Genomic DNA, 20,520 nt, shown 5'->3' on the forward strand with positions numbered 1-20,520 from the left:
ACTGAGGTCATCTGATTTGTGTTTCAGAAACTCTTGTACAGTTGACCTGCTCTCTTCTGGCCTGCTCTCCTGAAGCTTGAACTCAGGACCTGGGTGCTGTCCCTGAGTGTTTTTTTAAAGCTTAATACTAGCACACTATCATTTGAGCTATAGCTCCATTTCCAGCTTTTTGATGGTTAATTGGAGATAAGAGTGTTATAGACTTTTCTTCCTGAACTGATTTTGAACTTAGTCCTCAGAATTCAACCTCCTGAGTAGCTAGGATTATAGATAGGCATGAGGCACCAGCACTGCTTTGTGGTTTTTAATTTGGTACTATTTTCTATTCTGATCTCAAGTCCCTGGCCCCTCCTAATATTGAATAACTTGGCCCTTTACTGATATAGCAGTGTAGTGAGTATTCTGTGGGTAATCAATAACATTCAGAGGATGAAAATTGTATGTAATATCTTGGGTTTTTGTTCTTTGTAATAAGTCATTTCTAAATACATGGTCTAGGCTTTGTCTTTGAGAAGCTTCAGCACACTAGGTAGGCTGAATTCACTAGTCAGGCTTCCTTTTGGAGTTGTTCAGAGTACAGTCCCACAAGCTACAGAACTGTTGGATGAGCCGTCATGAAGTTATGTGAGGAACATATTTCTGTTAAGCAGGTGTGTGATCTGCCTACAAGCAATTTCTGTCACTGATCAGATTTGACTTTTCAAAGAAGAGGGAGTCAAATTGTGAATACTTAGCTCTATTTCCTAGAAACTGATTAGGAAGGAGAAGCAAACCTCTTGTCTGTTTAAGTTTGTTGGGATAGCCTCTCAGTTGGGTATTTTTACCAATTATTTTAAACTAAATTTAGGTTTTGATTAGGAAGTTTTGTTTTGTTTCAGCTCTAACACTTGCTTCCCAGCGGTAAGCTTTCTTTCTTCCTGCTCATGGGTAGAAGAATGAAAAGTGAAAACTTTAGTTACCCACATTTCATATATATATATATATATATATATATATATATTTATATTTTTTTTTTTTTTTTTTTGCCAGTCTTGGGCTTGGGCTCAGGGCCTGAGCCCTGTCCTTTGACTTTCTCAAGGCTAGAGCTCTACCACTTGAGCCTCAGTACCAGCTTTTTCCTATGTATGTGGTACCGAGGAATCGAGCCCAGGTCTTCGTGCATGCTAGGCAAGCACTCTACCACTAGGCCAAACTCCTGGCCCCAAACCACATTTCATATTTCTTTTCCTCATATTCTTTCTTTTTCTTTGTTATGATCCTGAGACTTAAACTTAAGACCTTTTTGCACTTGCACTTTTGCATGAATACTTTATCACTTGATCGATCCATGTCTCCAGTTCTTTTTTGCTTTAGTTCTTTTTCACATAGAGCCTTTTGCTTTTGTCCATACCTGGCCTTGGCTTGAAGTCTTATTATCTCTGCCTGGAGCAACTGGGATTATAGGTATATACTAACACTCTTGGCTTTTGTGTGTGTGTGTGTGTGTGTGTGTGTGTGTGTGTGTGTGTGATAACTTTTTGCCTAGGCTGGGCTCAAATTTCAGTCCTCCTATCTCTGCCTCTGTAAATGCTAGGATTATAAGTATGCATTTCTCCATCTAGCCCTAACCTTATTTCTTGAAGCTATTTTTTTTTCTTTTGGAATGAAAATGTTATTTCAAATGTTTTTGAAATAGAAATAGAAGCCAGGCGTAGTGGCTCACTCCTGTAATTGTAGCTACTCAGGAGGCTGAGATCTGAGGATCGAAGTTCAAAGCCAGCCCAGGTACTAATGTCCTTGAGACTCTTATCTCCAATTAACTACCAGAAAACCAGAAGTGGTGCTGTGGCTCAAGAGGTAGGGCAGTAGCCTTGAGCCATAGAGCTCAGGGACAACACCTAGGTCCAGAGTTCAAGTCTCACAACCAACCAAAAAAAAAAGAGGTGGGGCTTGGGGGCCAGGAGTTTGGCCCAGTGGAGAGTGCTTGCCTAGCATCCGAGAACACCTGAGTTTGATTCCTTGGTACCGCATACATAGAAAAGCTGCAAGTGGTGCTATGGCTCAAGTGGTAGAGCGGCCTTGGGAGAAAGGCCAAGGACAGTGCTTAGGCCCTGAGTTCAGTACCCAGGACTGGCAAAAAAAAAAAAAAAAGAAAAGAAAAAGAAATAGATGGCATATTACACAAAGTTTAAAAAATACAAAGGAGTATCCATGAAATCAAGTCTTCACCCCTATTGTCTTTCCCACATAGTGCCTTAATCTTGTCTCTAAACAGTTATTAAAGATTTCTCTGGATAACTCTAAATGCCATTTACATTTACATACCTGAAATTTGTACAAATCATTTCCCTTCAGATTAAAAAAGTAATTTATATTGCTTGATAGGATGGTACAGTATAATAACAATGCAGTGAAATAAACTGTTAGGGCTTAGTACAATTTTATAAGCATTAAGCAGAGACTTAATGCTTATCTTAGACTTAGAATTTTGTTGTTGTTGTTGAGACAGGATTTCCCTGTATAGTCTTTGCTAGTGTTAAACTCACTGTTTTCTTGCTTCTGTCTCCTTAGTGCTAGGACTATAGGCAGGTACCACTATGCCTGGTAGAAATTTGCTACTCTCCCCTCTCTCCACCTCCCACAAGGGGCTTAAACTCAGGGAATTGGGCATACTAGTTATATGTTCTGTCACTGAGCTAAATCCCCAACCCCAAAAGTCCCTGTTTCAAATGGCAGGTTCTTCCTGGTGAGCTGCTTTCCTTAGACTAATGTAGTAGTCAGTGTGGTGAGTTCCAGTTCCTCTCTTCTGCCTGGGAACCTTTCTTCCTTTGGAGATCCATAAGATTGCCAGGCTACTTTGTGTGTCCTGAAGTAACTTTACATACTTGATGCAAAAAAATAAACAACAAAAAAAGCAGAAGCCACAACTGATCTGACTTAAAAAGTAGAAAACTGAAACATTAAATTTTCTGTTATTGGACAGAAATCTTTTTTTTTTTTTTTTTTTTGGGGAGTGGGGGGGAGAGTGCTGGTCCTGGGCTTGAACTCAGGGCTTAGGCACTCTCCTTAGCTTTTGTGCTCAAGGCTAGTGCTCTACCACTTGAGCTACAGCTCCATTTCTGGCGTTTTCATAGTTGGTAAGATGGATTTTCTTGTCCAGGCTTTGCTTGGAACCTTGATTCATAGATCTCAACCTCCTGGGTAAGTAGGCTGACCAGCATAGGCCGCTGACACTTGTCTGGCCAGTAATCTTAATCAGTTAATTTTCATTTACCTTTAATTCATTAATCTAGCATGTATTTGCTATGTCAATGCAAAACAACTACTGATATTAGTAGATTTTTATTCTTGTCAGGGTAGACAAGGGGTTAAGTTAAAGGAACAGTCAAATGCTTGTAGCTTGGACCTAATAGAGGAAGAAGGACAGGGTGTTAAGCATAGCAATAAATTCTTTTACCTCAACCACACAGTCTATTTTTACTGTCTCCCTTTACCATTTTCCCCCCTCTTTTCTGGTTATAAAAGTAACTTTTTACTCATGGAAAAACTGGGAAACTTGGGGCTGGAAGTGTGGCTTAAATAGTAGAGGGCCTGCCTGGGAAGCATGAACTCCTGAGTATAGAAAGAAAAGAAAGGGGGGGGGGACACAGGGGTGCACAAGGAAGGAATAAATGAAGAAAGGAAGGAAAGAAAGAAGAGAAAAGAAAAGAATCTTAAGGTAGTTTCAGAAATTAAATTGAAGCAATAGAGCAGGTGCTGGCAGCTCATACTTATAATTCTAGTTACTTAGATCTGCAGAACTGAGGTTCATGTCAACTAGGCAAAAAAGTTTTCTGTACTTCATCTCCAAAAAATAATCAGCAAAAAGCAGAACTGAAGGTATAGCAGAACTGAAGGTATCAGCCTCGTGGGTACAAGATTCTAACTTAAAAATCCTGGTACCAATTCAAAAAAAACCAACAACAAAGAGGAGCAATAAATCATCCATAGTCTTGCCACTTAGAGGCAGTAGTTACTGATACAGTAAAATATTTGACTTGGATCTATACATTTTTTTTGGATCTATACATTTTTAAATAGGATCATGTTGATACACTTGTTTTATCTCTTCCCTTTGATCATCCTCATCACTGGAAACTATTAATATGTATTAGTTTTAATGGACAGATACATTTCAATGACACAGTTCCTATTAAGTTTTAGAACCTGTTTCATAATTTAAGGTTTTTATTATTCATTTATTTTTACTTTTAAAATTCACTATGATGACCCTTTTGTCTATGTGTCTGATGTATTCCTGCTATTTTGCTCTGGGTAGATTGTGGCAAGTGAGATTACTAGGCCAGAGGGAACAAATGTTTGCAAGATACCTGATACGTGTATTGCCACATTGCTTTCCAGAAAGATTGCAGCAGTTTGCCTCCACAGTCGTGTAAGAAGCCTGTTGCACAGCCAGTGCACAGGCTGTCTTATCTGTCTCCCCTTCTGCCTGGGTTGGCATGGGGGTGGAGGCTTTTAAGTCACTACTGTGCTTCTAAGCCTACTGCCATATATACAGTTCAGGGCAGTAGAGGGCTAATACAACTGCCTACTCCATTTTTCCCTGAGCCAAAACTGCAAAGGAAAGAAAAGAATGTGTGTATCTGACCTTTCACTTGCTTTTTGTGGAGCATTATTCTCTTCTTATCTTTCACAGGGGACAAAATTTCTACACAGGAGAAATTGCTGGAGGAAAGAGAAGAAAGGTTGATGACAGAATGATTATCTGAGCCTTTCCCCTTCCTTTCTCCCTCCCTCCCTCCCTCCCGTCCTCCCCTTCTCTCTCTCTTTCTTTCTCTCTCTCTCTCTCTCTTCCCTTCCTTCCCTTCCTTCCTCCCCCTCCCTCCCTCCCTCCCTCCCTCCCTCCCTCCCTCCCTCCCTCCCTCCCTCCCTCCTTCCTTCCTTCCTTCCTTCCTTCCTTCCTTCCTTCCTTCCTTCCTTCCTTCATCCAAAACTGAGACTTGAACTTGGTACCTGTCACTTTCACTAATTGGCTAGTGCTCTACCAATGAACCATGTCTTCAGCCCCTTATCCGAGTCTTAAAAAAATATTGTTCTTTTTTTTGGAGGGGAGTGATAAAAAGAGTTTTGCTGTGTAACCCAGATGGCCTGGAAGCTGGGACCTTTCTACTTTAATCTCCTGAGTGATGTATTACTTATATGTGCTACCATGCATGATATAGTTTTTATTTTTTTTGTTGCTTGTGGGACTTGAACTCTGGGCCTGGGCATCGTCCCTGAGCTCTTTAGCTGAAGGTCACCACCCTACTCTTTGAGCCACAGTGTCACTTCTGGTTTTCTGGTGGTTAATTGGAGATAGGAGTCTCACAGACTTTAGTGCCTGGGCTGGTTTTGAACTGTGATCCTCAGATGTCAGCTTCCTGAGTAGCTAGGATTACAGGTGTGAGCCACTTCGCCCGGCTCATGCATGTTTTTGATCACTTATTTGTTCTGAATCAGTGTATAAGAAAAATCTATATGTTTTTGGTTTGGGTTTTTGGTTGTGGGGCTTGGACTCAGGGCCTGGGTGCTGTTCCTGAGCTCTTTTGCTCAAGACTAGCATTCTACCCCTTGGAGCCACAGCACCACTTCTGGTTTTCTGATGGTTAATCAGAGATAAGAGTCATAGACTTTCTTGCCTGGATTGGCTTTGAACCATAATCCTCAAATCTCAGCCTTCTGAGTAGTGAGGATTACATGCATGAGCCACTAGCAACTGGCCTATAAGTGCTTTATATATTTTTTTCTTAGTATTTATAATGTACAGGGGGGCTATTTTGTTCATTTACATTAGAATTTGTATGAATTGAATTTGATAAAATTCAAAGATACTAAAAGCGTGGTGAAGAAACAGTCCAGGCTCTCTAGTTCAAAAGTTTGTATCCTTTCACTGCCAGTGTGTGTTCTATGGAAGAAGCTGACATTTTCATGAGTAAGTTCTTCTGTTTTGGGCAGAAGAAATCTTGGTTCATATGCCATGGGAAACAGAATTGTTTTTATTGTGGAAGACAGGAGCAGTGCTGTGTGTTTCTTATTAAGATTAGTTGGGCACCTGCATGATTTCTTACTTCTGTCTTTGCTTCCTGCCTCCTGTTGTTCTTTGCTTCTGTTAAAATGTTCTCATGTTGCATAAGCAGTGTTCTGACAATGGATGAGGTTTTTAGTCACCCATTTTTTTTTTAACCCTCAAAATAATGTTTTTAGTGATTGTGTGTCCTTGGCTTTCTCTCCATGTCTGCATCAACAGTAATACTGTTATTTTAGTCCTCTGGCTGGTAGGCCAGCTGTATTCTGACTATGATCTTATGTCTACGTCAACTGCAGAATAAACAACTTCTAGATATGTAGTAATTCTTGGAGGCAACTAAATGTTGGAGATTGTACTTTAGGCTCTCTTAAAGGACTTTACAATCCTCGGGAAGAAAATGATGTGTTTGAGGCATATTGTGTATTGGCCTCTGACATGAGAAGAATGGCCTGTGATTTTTAACCCCTGCCTCCTCTTGTCTTCTCTTCTTTTGTCTGTCTTCAGCTACATCCACTGCCTTGCTTTAAACGGGCTCTAAGAAAGGGTAGATTCAGGCACTATCTGAGAGTGGATCAATGCTAATTAACCAATTTTGGTCCTTCGCTGTTTAGGCCAGAATCCACTTTTGGAGTCACATTAACATTTGAAACACCTTTCTCTTAGTTGCTGTTTCTCAAATGCATCTCCTATCTCTGCATCTATTCTTGATATAGGTTCCTTATTAGATACATGATTTACACATTTTTTTTTCCTTCCGTGGATTGTCTTCTTAGTTTTGTCTGCTACAAAAATGATCAATTTTGATTCTTTATTTTGTTAATTTGTACAATTATTCTAACTCTGAAATGATAAGTACATAAGTAATTATTTTTCCTATATGCTCATTTTGTACCTATTTTCTGTTTTCATGTACTTTTTTGTTTCTCAGGACATTCTTCCTTGCTGATACAGGTATTCTTATAATCTAATTTTACAAAATGCATAACAAAGTGCTATTTCTCTCTATCCAGAAAACATGCTAGTATTTTATAAACAAACTGGGTATTATGGTTCAAGTTTGTTATTTTAGCTATTCCAGAGGCTGAGGCAGGAGGATTACAGTTCAAGACAAAGATACCATGGACACCCAATCTAAAAAACAAAAGTGAAAGGGCGGGGGATGTAGCTCATGTGGTAGTATGCTTGTGTAGCATATGCATGGCCATGGGTTCAATCCCTAGTGCTAGAATGTGACCATACATATATGTGTGCATGTGCGTGTGCGTGTGTGTGTGTGTGTGTGAGTGCATGCACACATTTTTTTTTTTTTTGCCAGCCCTGGGCTTGAGCACTGTCCTTGGGATTTCTCAAAGCTAGCACTCTACCATTTGAGTCTCAGCACCACTCCCAGCCTTTTTCTGTGTATGTGGTACTGAAAAATCTAACTCAGGTCTTTGTGCATGCTAGGCAAGCACTCTACCACTAGGCCAAACTCCCGGCCCGCATGCACACATTTTAACCAGATAGTTTTATTGAGTGATCATACCATATTACTAGTTTGCTGCTTGTCTTTTCACTTAATAAAATACCTCCAACATTCTTCCATGTATTACATTTCTAGAACTTTAGAGTAGAATATAATTTATTGCATTAAATTAATGAGTATAATTTATAACAATAATACCCTAGGGTCTGCAGAGCATGACTCAAATGGTAAAATATACCTGTCTAGCAAGTAGGAGGCCCTGAGTTCAAACCTCATATCACCAAAAAAAATGTACTTTATTAACAGAATTTAAGAATTTAAAATTTTATTGTAAACTATATAGTTAATATTTCTGAACATTTTATTTGCATACTTGGGACTAGCCTGAGGAAATATTTATTTCCCATTTCATTTATTTGTTTGTTATGGTACTATTTACTACTTATGTGACTTTTAGGTCAGGTTTGCTTTAAAAAAAATGAGAGCTTTATTTGGCCCTGAACTAGTTGGTTGCCAAAAGTTATACATTCTTTATTCCATCATTACTACTTGAGCCACATCTCCACTTACAGCGTGTGTGTGTGTGTGTGTGTGTGTGTTTAATTGGAGATAAAGAGTTCCATGGACTTTTCTGCCCAGGCTTACTTCAAATCGGATCCTCGGATCTCAGCCTCCTAGTCACTGGCGCCTGCTTTAGTTTAATTTTAATGTTTTAGTTTTTGTAGAGATGACATACAGAAGGCCTTATAGTTTCATAAGTTGCTGTTTTTATTTATTTGTTTTTTTTTCTCTGTGTATGTGGTACCGAGGAATCGAACCCAGGGCTTCTTCATGTATGTTAGGCAGGCACTCTACCAGTAGGTCACACTCTCAGCCCCAATTAATTTTATTTTATTTTTATTTTTTGCCAGTCCTGGGCTTGAGCTCAGGGCTTGAGCACTGTCCTTGGACTTTCTCAAGGCTAGAGCTCTACCACTTGAGCCTCAGCACCACTTCTGGCTTTTTTCTATGTATGTGGTACCGAGGAATCGAACCCGGGTCTTCATGCATGCTAGGCAAGCACTTTAATCACTAGGCCAAACTCCCGGCCCCTTAATTTTATTTTTAATGGCTTTTTTTCCTCCCATTTGACTATAAACTTGGTGAAAGCTAAGAATTTTTTAAATTTTTTGTGCCAGGGGCTTGAGCTCAGGATCCCCAAATATATTAATTTCCAGAAATTTACTTTTATGTATATTAGTTTGTAAAATATTCACTTATTTATTTGCTTACTTATTTGTTACTATTTTAAGTAGTTATATAAAAAGGTTTCAATTAAACATGTACAATGCATCTTGACAATGTCACCCTTTCTATCATTCACCCCCATCTATCCCAACCCATCCCCTCCCTTTCTTAATCATTCTTTTTTCTTTCCTGTGTTGATCCTGGGTCTTGATCACTGTGCCTGGATACATGTGAGCTTTTTTGTTCTAGGCTAATGCTGTTCAACTTGGATCTCAGATCCACTTTTGGCTTTTTGGTGGTTAATTAGATATGAGTCTCAAAGATTTTCCTGTCCTGCCTGGCTTTGAACCAGATCCTCCCATCTCAGCCTCCTGAGTAACTAGGATTATATTCATGAGCCACTGGTGCCCAGCGTTTTAATTATTCCTTGGTACACTATACTGCAGAAGGAAAAGAATGGTAATTTCCTTTCTTGCTATTTCATAGGAGACACATACTTAATTTTAAGAGTCAGTCTGTACCTCAGAGATGATTGGGGGATTTGTTATCTATTAAAGAGTTTTTTTTTTTTTTTTTGCCAGTCCTGGGCTTGAGCTCAGGGCCTGAGCACTGTCCTTGGACTTTCTCAAGGCTAGAGCTCTACCACTTGAGCCTCAGCACCACTTCTGGCTTTTTTCTATGTATGTGGTACTGAGGAATTGAACCCGGGTCTTCGTGCATGCTAGGCAAGCACTTTAACCACTAGGCCAAACTCCCGGCCCTATTAAAGAGTTTTTTAATAGCATATTTTAGTTTTGATTTGATTTCCTTTTTAAAAAAACTCATTTCATAACTATTGAAATGCCTATAAAATATTTTTTCTCATATATATATATATATATATATATATTCTTTTTTTTTGGCCAGTCCTGGGCCTTGAACTCAGGCCTGGGCACTGACCTTGTACTTTCTTAAAGCTAGAGCTCTACCACTTGAGCCACAGAACCATTACTGGCTTTTTTTTTTTTTTTTGCCAGTTCTGGGCTTGGGCTCAGGGCCTGAGCACTGTCCCTGGATTTTCTTAGGGTTAGGGCTCTACCACTTGAGCCACAGCACCACTTCTGGCTTTTTTCTATGTCTGTGGTACCGAGGAATTGAACCCAGGTCTTCGTGCATGCTAGGCAAGCACTCTACCACTGGGCCAAACTTCCGGCCCCTACTGGCTTTTTTCTATGTATGTGGTACCGAGGAATTGAACATGGGTCTTTGTGCATGCTAGGCAAGCACTCTACCACTAGGTCTAACTCCCGGCCCTTCTCATAATTTTTTCCATATATTTTTTATTGTAATTAATAGAAGGGTTACATTATATTCACCAGATAGAAGGTGCATTACTTCACATACATTGATACCCTTTCTCATGTCTTGGTCCCCATTTCCCTCCCTCCTTCTCATAATTTTTAAGTGAAGAATAGAGATAGAGAAGATGCCAGCAAAGGTATCAAGATAATTATGTTGACATTCAATGGCTGGCAAAGTACGTGGTCCAACAGGTATTCCTTAAAAGTGTTACACAGAGCTCAGTGTCATGACCTTGATTTCCCGCCCTGTGCATGGCACCGGCCCTTCCTATGACATTTAGTATTGCACTGATTCATTGCTGTGACACAGATGAGGTACAGGTAACATTGCCATGTCATCATTCCTTCTTTGATGTGACCTCTGCTTTTCCCTAAAATACTAGAAATTCATCAACTCTGAAGCCGGATTTGTAAAGTCTTTCTCACGTAGGAACCATCTTCAGAGTTTATATTAGAGGAATTTGGAACAGTGATGCCTCCTGACGTCTGGGAAAACATACGTCAGGAGAACAGGCAGGCTTATTGTGATAAAAACCCCTATTTTCTTTTTGACTGGAACGTTCTAGAACATTCCAATGCAACTATTAATTCTAAATAAATACAAACTTACAAGTATATTTTCTCATGGCTAGCCATTTTCTTTCAAAAATAAATAAGAGTTTTGGCAAGTTCTTTCAGACGAATAAGTCAAACTATGGACTTAAGAATCATTAAAGGAGAAAAATAACTCAAATAGGTTTGTTTGAGACCCTTAGTCTCCACCCTGGAATTAAGTGCCACTGAAAATAGCTCTGCAATAAAGGACTGTTGTGTGGCTGCACTAGTGAATTACATGGATTCTCTTTCTGCAGATTTTCTGTGGGTAGAAAATGGCTTACTTTTCTTTCAGTTACATTTTTACTTTTTCTCCATGCCTGTCTTCCTGAGAGATATTTAGGCAGTTAACTGTTCAGTACACCAATAAGCAGCTTGCTAGTAGATGTTAATCTTCTGTTGACTTGTTTCTTTTGAAATTTTCTGTATTTACCAAACACCTGTTTGTATTTGAGCTTTGCTAGGTGGCTGGATTTTTGTGTTTGATTTGTTCCAAAGAAAGCAGATACTTATTGGAACACTAGAAAGGGGGGAAAAAACGAGTCAGCAAAGTTTCTATATGCTTTCATGGATGAGATTTCCCAATTAGAAAGCTTTTGTAGGCTTAACCTTCTTGCCCTAAAGTAACCCAGCATTTCATTATGTATTCCGTTGAGGTTTTGGAGCTCAGTGCCAGCCAGAAAGCCAGGACCAAGGTTGAATGTGAAAGGAATATTCAGATGCAGCTCCTGGTCAACAAAGTGCTGCTTCACAGGCAAGGTCCAAAAATAACCTGCTTAACCAGAGGGAGAACTCAGGGATCCTTAACAGCAGTTGAAGCAGTGATACAAGTCTTGATCTCTTTCTCCAGTGTTAAAGGCACATTAAAGCAATATAATTTAAAAATGTCATTTGGAAGAATGTTGCTTGGGGGTGGAGGGTAATTTTGTTTACTCCTATGTAAGAATTATTGTGAAATATTCGCAATTTTTTTCTGACAGACTGGTGAACGTTTTCTTAGCACTGTGTGTGCGTGTACGTGTATGTACACCACCTTATAAAGACTTTTTTTTTTTTTGGTGTGGATATTGGGTCCTTGAACTGAAGGCCTTGCTTGTACTCTTGATAAGCATTTTTGCCCAAGGCTGGTGCTCAAGCCCTTGAACCACACCTCTACTTGTGACTTCTTGCTGGTTAATTAGACATACAAGTCTCAGATTTTTCTTCCAGATCTGGCCTTAAACCAGATCTTTTGGTCTATTGAACTCAGAAACTCAGCCTCCTGAGTAGCTAGGATTAGAAGCATGAGCCACCTACCCCTGTCCTGTATTCTTAATTCTTAAAATTCAGACTAGTGAGCTGCTTGGATAGTGTGGTGATCTGGAGTGGTTAGGAGGCAGAACTTAGTATGTGGTTCAGAGAAGTCAGCATTGGAGTGGATCCCAGTATGTCCTAAAGGTAGGAAATGTGAAGGTATGATGGCATGGTCTGAGGATTGAAGTAGAGTTCTTTTTTTTTTTTTTGCCAGTCCTGGGCTTGAGCTCAGGACCTGAGCACTGTCCTTGGACTTTCTCAAGGATAGAACTCTACCATTTGAGCTTCAGCACCACTTCCAGCTTTTTTCTATGTATGTGGTACTGAGGAATCAAACCCGGGTCTTCGTGCATGCTAGGCAAACACTTTAACCACTAGGCCAAACTCCCGGCCCTGAAGTAGAGTTCTAAAACAATAAGTTTTTTTTTTTTTTTTTTGTGGGTCATGGGACTTGAACTTGGCCTGGGCACTGTCCCTGAGCTCTTCAGCTTGAGGCTACAACCCTATCCTTGAGCCAAGCCCCAGATCCCATTTTCTAAAGGTTAATTGGAGATAAGAGTCTCAGGTCCTTTTGTGCCCGGGCTGGCTTTGAACCTTGATCCTTAAATCTCAGCCTCCTGAGTAGCTAGGATTACAGGTGTGAGCCACCACCCAGCTCTAAAACAATAAGTTTTTTTTTTTTCTTTTACTTTTTTTTGCCAATCCTGGACTTGAGCTCTTGAGCTCAGGGCCTGAGTGCAGTCCTTGGACTTTCTCAAGGTTAGAACTTGAACCACTTGAACCTCAGCACCACTTCTGGCTTTTTTCTATGTATGTGATACCGAGGAATTGAACCCAGGTCTTCGTGCATGGTAGGCAAACACTCTACCAACTAGGCCAAACTCCCGGCCCTAAAACAATAAGTTTTAAGAGTTATAAATATTTTTCAGCGAGGATGGCACAATATATGGACACATACTTAATATGTCAGGAAGTTGACTAGAAGGAATAAATTATCTTTAGTCACTTGATTGAATGAGATCATGGAAGGGAACTCATTTTGTTTTAGGTGGTTGTAATTGTGATTTTGAAGCTTGCCCAGGAAATGAGTTGTTAGATGGGTTGTCATCATCATTAATGGTTCAACTTAGAGGAGAGTGACAGGGAGACATGTCTTTCCCTTATATCTCAAAGCCATCCAGTCCTCATTCCCACAGGAAATCGATATAATCTGTGTCTTATGTGTCCTGAGGCTTTCTTTTTGGGGGGAGGTTGAGAGGGGTGGGATGGGGTGGGAGAGAGATGCAGGGGATTGATTCTTGGCCATATGCTTCTTAGGCATGTGTTTTTATACTGAGTTTCACCCAGCCCCCCTGAGATGATTTATGTGTATATAAGTAAATGTGATACCTGTTATTCTCTTTCCTATCTTAAAACAAATTGTAGAAAATTAAGGTACTACAGTTTACTTTTTGATGCGTTCTGAAGACTATTACATGGACCCAGATACAGAACTTCCTCATAAAAAACAAACAAACCACAACTATACAGCATCTTAATGAATGGATGTATCACACACTTAGCCATTTGAATTGTTTTCAATTCTTGTGCTAGGGGATTTCCTCCCTTTGGGGTGCTGGAATTTGGACCCAGGCTTTATACATATTAGGCAGGTACTGTATGACTGAGCTATATCCCCAGCCCCATCTCTTCATATATATGAAGGTTTTATCTTGACTAAATCATAATAGAAGCTTGTTATAATTAAATTTGTATTTCATGTTAAAAATATCCTATTCAGCCTTCCAATATCCTTTGATGTAAGCATAGCATTTTATTTAATTAAAAATTTGGGGGCCGGGAGTTTGGCCTAGTGGTAGAGTGCTTGCCTAGCATGCATGAAGACCTGGGTTCTATTCCTTGGTACCACATACATAGAAAAAAAGCCGAAAGTGGTGCTGAGGCTCAAGTGGTAGAGCTCTAGCCTTGAGAAAGTCCAAGGACAGTGTTCAGGCCCTGAGCTCAAGCCCAGGACTGGCAAAAAATAAAAAATAAAAAAAATAAAAATTAGTGAATTACGTTTTTACAGTGCCGTGGATTAAAATTCCAGGACCTTCTATGCAGTAGGCAGCTAACCCCCCTCTACTCCTGAGCTATGTTCTCAGCCCTATGTAGAACTAGTGTAAGTGTAGAGCGAGGGAGAGCCAAGGTCAAGAAAGACTTGTATTTGAGACTCTTTTCACTTTGCCTAAGACATAAATGCTGTTGTGAGAACAGGAGGAAATAATTTAGATGAGGCAATCCTGAGAGCTTAGGGACACACCTCTGTTGTAGAAATCAGGATCTTGTTTGTCAGGAGTGAGAAGAGCTGGATGTGATCTGTGACAAGGACATAAAAGTATTTTGGCACTGGCAGAACATCATGGTTTGACTGACATCTTGGTGTTTAGTAGTTTGGTAAGCCACAACTAACATGGTGGTTCTTAATGAAACCTGTTGAAATTGTCCTGAGTGGGAGGGGTACTGGGCTGAAACTAATAAAAACCAAAACAAATAAAGAATATGGTACTTCTTGAGGAACTTGGTGGACAGAGTTCAAATTCTGGGCTTGAACTTAAAAATAATTAAGATAGGCTGGGAGTTTGGCCTAGTGGTAGAGTGCTTGCCTAGTATGCATGAAGACCCGGGTTTGATTCCTTGGTACCACATACTTGGAAAAAGCCAGAAGTGGTGCTGATGCTCAAGTGATAGAGTTCTAGCCTTGAGAAAAATCCAAGGACAATACTCAGGCCCTGAGCTTAAGCCTAAGACTGGCAAAAAAAAAAAAAAAATTAAGATAACAATTACTATATATTGTGCCTATTGTGTTTTCTATACTTCATGTCATTCTTTCTAGCCAACAGGTTTGCAAAGTAACTGTTGTTATATCTCCTTCCATCAAGGAAGCAGGTTCACTTGAGTAACTTGTCTGAGAGTTGATCTAAGGTGTGTAAGTAGACCTGGGTGATCCAAAGCTCTTGTTATGCACAGCAGTGGAGAAGTGGAATTCCAGGTCTAGCTGCATAGAACTAGAGTGATGCTGTCATAAGTATGTTAAAATATGACTAGATGACATGCCTGTTGTAGTTGATTTGGGTTAAAAGAAGAGAAGGAATGCTGAGAAACGTGAGCAGTATAGATGCCAAAAGCTGGCCAAGGTCACCCTGACTATGGAGAGAATGGAAAAGAATGCACTTGTTGTGCACATGTGGCTGTAAGAGAGCATTTCTTTTGTCCTCATTAAGTTGCATTTCCTAAACTCCTAGTGTATAGAGATTTTATAGCTGACACTGAAGACCATAGCTGGTGAGACCTAGGTTTTGGAGCTTTTGGAGGTGGGACGTTCTGACTGCTGGATCCATGTCCTCATGGATGTCCCACAAATATGAATTCTTCCATTCTGAAGTTGGAAGAGGTAAGAATCTCCTTGACTTAACAGATTCTAGACTTCATTGCTTGTCATCTCTTAGCAGTTGCCTGCAAGTATTTGTGCATATGTTTCAAAGACTACTTTGATGCACTTTCAACAACCATTGTCATGGTGGGGAAAAGTGTTAATATGAGTAGTTGATGTTTTGATGAAATAAATTACTTGGAAACTATGATTCAGCATTAGTCACTGGCATTGCTGCTATGTTATATTCTGCCTCTTGCCTTATTATGGTGAGCCTAATGTCATTTGATTACACAGCCAACCGGAGACCTTGATCTTGGTGATATCCAATCACGTTTCCAGAGAGTTAACATAGCAGAGACAAAATCTTTCTTCTGCTTTAACAGCTAGTGATATTGTTTCTCCTCTGGAGAAATATTAGCATACTCGTCATTATCCCAAATAATTTTACAAGTCAAACAACTATCTTAGGAAAAATGGCTGTTTACACTTTTAGTAACTTTTTAAAAAAATTTCCAGTTATATTTAGTTTTATGGATTTCTGTTAATTGTCCTTATTGCTTGTACTGTCCCACAGGTTGGTTTGATTTGGGGGACAGAGGGAAGAAAAGGAGACTCGGTGATAAAATGTACTTCTGATGATTATACATGTTATTTTTCCTCTTTAAGTATAAGTGATAACAGAAGATTTGAAATGAACCAAATTGAATTGTTGAAAAGTGGCAAGGTAACCTAATGTGATTTTTGGAATCACTCATTTGAGTGCTTTATACAGGGTAGGTCTTTGTCTCTGTCTCTATGTCTCTTTCAGAAATGATCTTGTTATATAGCTGAGGCTAGTATGGATCTCTACATAATTCACAAGGCTGCAGCCTCTAGAGTGCAGATGGCAAATTTTTTACCAGGACACCTGGCTTCTGTTTAAGTTCTTTAGCCCTTTCTAACCCATGCCTTCCTTAATTCACAGGTTAGTGCTTATTGATAAAATGTCTCACATTGCAGACTGATTATTTAAGTAAGAATATTATTTTACCAGCCAGAGTAAAAATTCCTTAAGGGCAGAGATGATTGTTATTTTTTTGTCTTCTACACTGTTGAGCTCAAATATGTAAGTAATTAAAAGGGTTTTAATTCAGTCTGTCCTGCTCACTTTCATAGTTACTAGCTGTAGGGCTTAGAAGGAGTCACGGTGATTAATCTGTCGAAAAAAGTTTCTTCTAGAGGTTGGAGATGTGTCTTAGGCATAGACAGTGTGCTTAGCGTGTGCAAGGCCCTGAGCTCAATCTCCAGTTCTAAAGTCAGTCAGCCAACCAATCAGTCAGTTTTTCTCTGGGCCATTTGCTATCTGCTTCTGTTAGTCTATGCTGTAAAAATATGGACGTGATCCAATGGATTCATTGTCTGCATGTATGTTGTTTTCTAGTGATGTGACTGTATTTGAGATGATAAGTGTGTATTTTCTTAGTTGCCCTGTGACTGATAATAGAACTGAGCTAATGTCGAGTCCTTAGCACCATGCTATACTTTTTTTGGGTTTACATACTCATCACTATGCCTTAGTTCATGAGGTGTTTAAAGTAACTCACTTCAAATAGCTTAACATTCCAGTTGAACTCCTCAGAAAGATTAATAGAAATTGAAAATAATCTTTTAATGGGCTAGTATTGTTTACATTTATACGCTGTAGAGTAGAGAATGCTTCATGAGTAGTAAGTGAATATGGCAACTTAAATGTGAAGAAAGGAAGCTGTTGGGAAGGAAGTGAATGTTTTTCCCTATGTGTAAATGCTTGGCGGTGATGGCAGACTTGAGTGTTGGCAGTTGGAAGGGATGCTCATTAGACAGTTCATTAGAGTAGAAGGCACTGGAAGAAATACTCTTCTGCCCACACCTAGGAATTAAAGTAACGATATGAAAAGGAAAGTGTAAAGGCCCATGGAGCAGAGCAAAGGAAGCAGTTTTCTCCTGTGAGATCACCCTAAGATCGCGATCTGAACGAATCAAATGACAAAAAATTAAATGACAAAGTTTTGGCAATTTTGCTGGTCACTGGTGATTCAAGCCTGTAATCCTAGCTCCCATGTTCCTGGGTTGGGAGGATTAACATCGTGAAAATGGCATCCTGCCACAGGCCATCTACAAGTTCAGTACAATACCCACCAATATCTCAATGCCATTCTTTAATGAAATAGAGGAAGCAATCCAAAAATTCATATGGAATAATGAAGGACCCCATGTAGCAAAAATAATCTTTAGCAGAAAGAACATCACCGGAGGAATATCAATACCAAACTTCAGACTCTTATTACAGAGCTATAGTAATAAAAACAGCTCTCAATACAGGCACAAGAACAGGCCTGAGGACCAATGCAATAGAACTGAAGACCCAGAAATTAACCCTTAGACCTGTGGCCACCTAATCTTTGAGAAGGGAGCAAAAAAAAAAAAAAAGAAAAAAAAAAGGGATGGAAGAATGACAGTCTCTTCAACAAATGGTGCTGGCAGAATTGGTTAAACACCTATAGAAAACTCAGATTGGATCCTTATATGTCACCCTGCACCAGAATTAATTCCAAATGGATCAAAGACCTTGAGAGTAAAAGCAGATACCCTGAAAACTTTACAGGAAGGAATAGGAAATACACTAGGGCTCCTTGGCACAGGTGGAATCTTTCTTAATAAAGGTCCAGAAACACAACAATTAATGAAGCATAGATAGATAAAAAAAATAATGGAGTCTGAGATCTGAGAAGGGGGTGGGAGTAGAGATAGGAATGGATTGTACTATCATCTAAGATAGCTCATGATTACAGGGAAGCTCAGTGTATTGTTTCTATTTATATGTTTGAAAGTTTTCCATAATAGAAATGATCCCTCCCTCCCCCAAATCCCAGAATGTCCCACAAGTAACTTATGGAATTATGGCACATTTACTCCTCCATCTTCTTCCTCTCATTGGAGTTGTATCAGTTTTTGCTACAAAACAGTGTTTCTCAATTTTGGGATCAATAACAAGACCAAGTTGGGGAGGAGAGACTTTTTATTCTTGTCTAGTAATAGAAGAAATGGGAGATAAATTAAAAAGAAATCTTCTGCACTGTGGTAGTTGCGGAGATTATGATATAGAATAGAAGACATGAGGAATGGGCTAGGACACTAAAGGAGCAGAATATTCATGACTTCTGAGAATGGGCAGAGATTTTTCTGGGAAATCAGATGTTACCGCTTTTCCTTCTTCTAAGTCTTTTAATTTGTTTCCATGACAACTGTCAACTGCCATGGCATTTGTTAACTGTCATGACAGGAAGGGTGTGTCATTTAGCATGCAGATGGGATTATAATAAAGTTAGAGGTTGTCTAGAGTTCACTCAGGCTGTTCTTAGATCCAGTGGTCTCCAGATATCCAGTTGTCAGAGATACACAAGTCTAGGACAGGGTACAAATCCAGCGAGGTCTCCTAGGCAGAGCTCTGGGTAACCAGCTGAGGAAAACAGTAGCCTTGCTGCTGATGTTTCCAAGTGGATATGGTTTAGGTTTCCATTCCCTGAATGTTGCATCTGTGGCAGTGCAACACTGCTGATAGCAACAGAGCTACCATCTTTCCAATAGCTGAGAAGCTTACTACTCTCCCATCTTTAAGACTGTTCTTTGTTATAGATGAAGACAAGAGACTTAAATTAGAGAAAAGAAAAATGTTTCAAATTAAATGCCATGCTTAAAAAATGTGTATTAAACACTAGAAATTCAGAGAAAGGAAAGAATATTTTGTCTTAGCAATAAACTCCCAGATATGAGGGCTTGAACCTCAGGACTTGCTCAGCTTGTTTGCTTGGCTGGTGCTGTAACACTTGGGCCACATCTCTAGCCCTGCACTTTGCTGGTTAATTGGAGGTGGGGTTTCCTGGACTTTTCTGTCCAGGCTGGCTTCAAACCTCCATCTTCTGGATCTCAGCCTTTCTAAGTATCTAGGATGATAGGTGTGAGTCAGTGGTACCAGGCATAAACTTAAAAAATAGTTTGGGAATAGTATGGGGACAACATTCTGGGAAGGGAAAATACAATCTTTGGGGCAGAGTAGATGAATTTACTTTGGTGAACAGTAGGAAGTATTTTCTTTTTTTTTTTTTTTTTAGCTCACAGGAAGGTAATTTATTAACAGAAAATAATCTGAGGAGTCCAGTTCACAGACGGCGACCACGACGACGACCTCTCTTCCTGCGGGTGCTGTCGGAGGGGATGGGGGTGACATCCTCAATCCTCCCGATCTTCATCCCTGAGCGAGCAAGGGCCCTGAGGGCTGACTGGGCTCCAGGTCCAGGGGTCTTGGTCCTGTTTCCACCTGTGGCCCGAAGTTTGATATGTAGGGCAGTGATGCCCAACTCCTTGCACCGCTGGGCCACATCCTGAGCAGCCAACATGGCAGCATATGGAGAGGATTCATCTCGATCAGCCTTCACCTTCATCCCGCCAGTCACCCGGCAAATGGTTTCTTTGTCAGAAAGATCAGTGACATGGACAAAGGTGTCATTGAAGGATGCAAAGATGTGGCAGACACCAAACACATTCTCTCCTTCTGCCACCTGTGGTCCAAGGCTGATGACCTGTTCTTCCTTCTTTTCTTTCCCCTTGCGAGGTGCCATTTCTGCGAGCTGTTGCTACCAGACTCCAGGAAGTATTTTCTATATGTGGGATGGAGTCAGCTTATAAAGAACATGATTTTATATATATATAAATATATTTTGGCCAGTTCTGGAGGTTGAACTCTCAGAGCCTAGGCACTCACTGTCCCTGAGTTTGTGTGCTCAAAGCTAGCACTGTACCACTTAACCCAAAGCTCTACTTCCAGAAGTAACTGTTTAGGTATTGTTTTGGTCATGGGACTTGAACACAGGGCCCGGGGCAGTGCCTGAGCCCTTTTTGCTAAAGGCTAGTATTCTGCTACTTTGAGCCATAGCACCACTTCCGGTTTTCTGATAGTTCCTTGGAAATCAAAGTTTCTCAGACTTTTCTGGCTTTGAACCGTGATCTTTAGATCTCGACTTCCTGAGTAGCTAGGATTACAGGCGCAATTAACTGGCTTGATTAACTGGTTTCATAGAACAACTTTAGTAAAAGGGAAGAAAAACAAAAGTGGGGCCCCATT

General features: G+C 40.0%; 1 protein-coding gene and 1 pseudogene across 3 annotated transcripts in view; one reads left to right on the top strand and one right to left on the bottom strand.

The window, feature by feature from the left end:
• Sik3 (SIK family kinase 3) overlaps positions 1-20,520 on the top strand; it is a 177,815-nt gene that overhangs the window by 7,130 nt on the left and 150,165 nt on the right. The window lies entirely within an intron of this gene.
• LOC150045530 (small ribosomal subunit protein uS11 pseudogene) lies at positions 19,487-20,038 on the bottom strand (annotated as a pseudogene).

Source organism: Megascapheus bottae, chromosome 27 (genome assembly GCF_031878675.1).
Source record: "Megascapheus bottae isolate mThoBot1 chromosome 27, mThoBot2.hap1, whole genome shotgun sequence".
Lineage (NCBI taxonomy): Eukaryota > Metazoa > Chordata > Mammalia > Rodentia > Geomyidae > Megascapheus > Megascapheus bottae.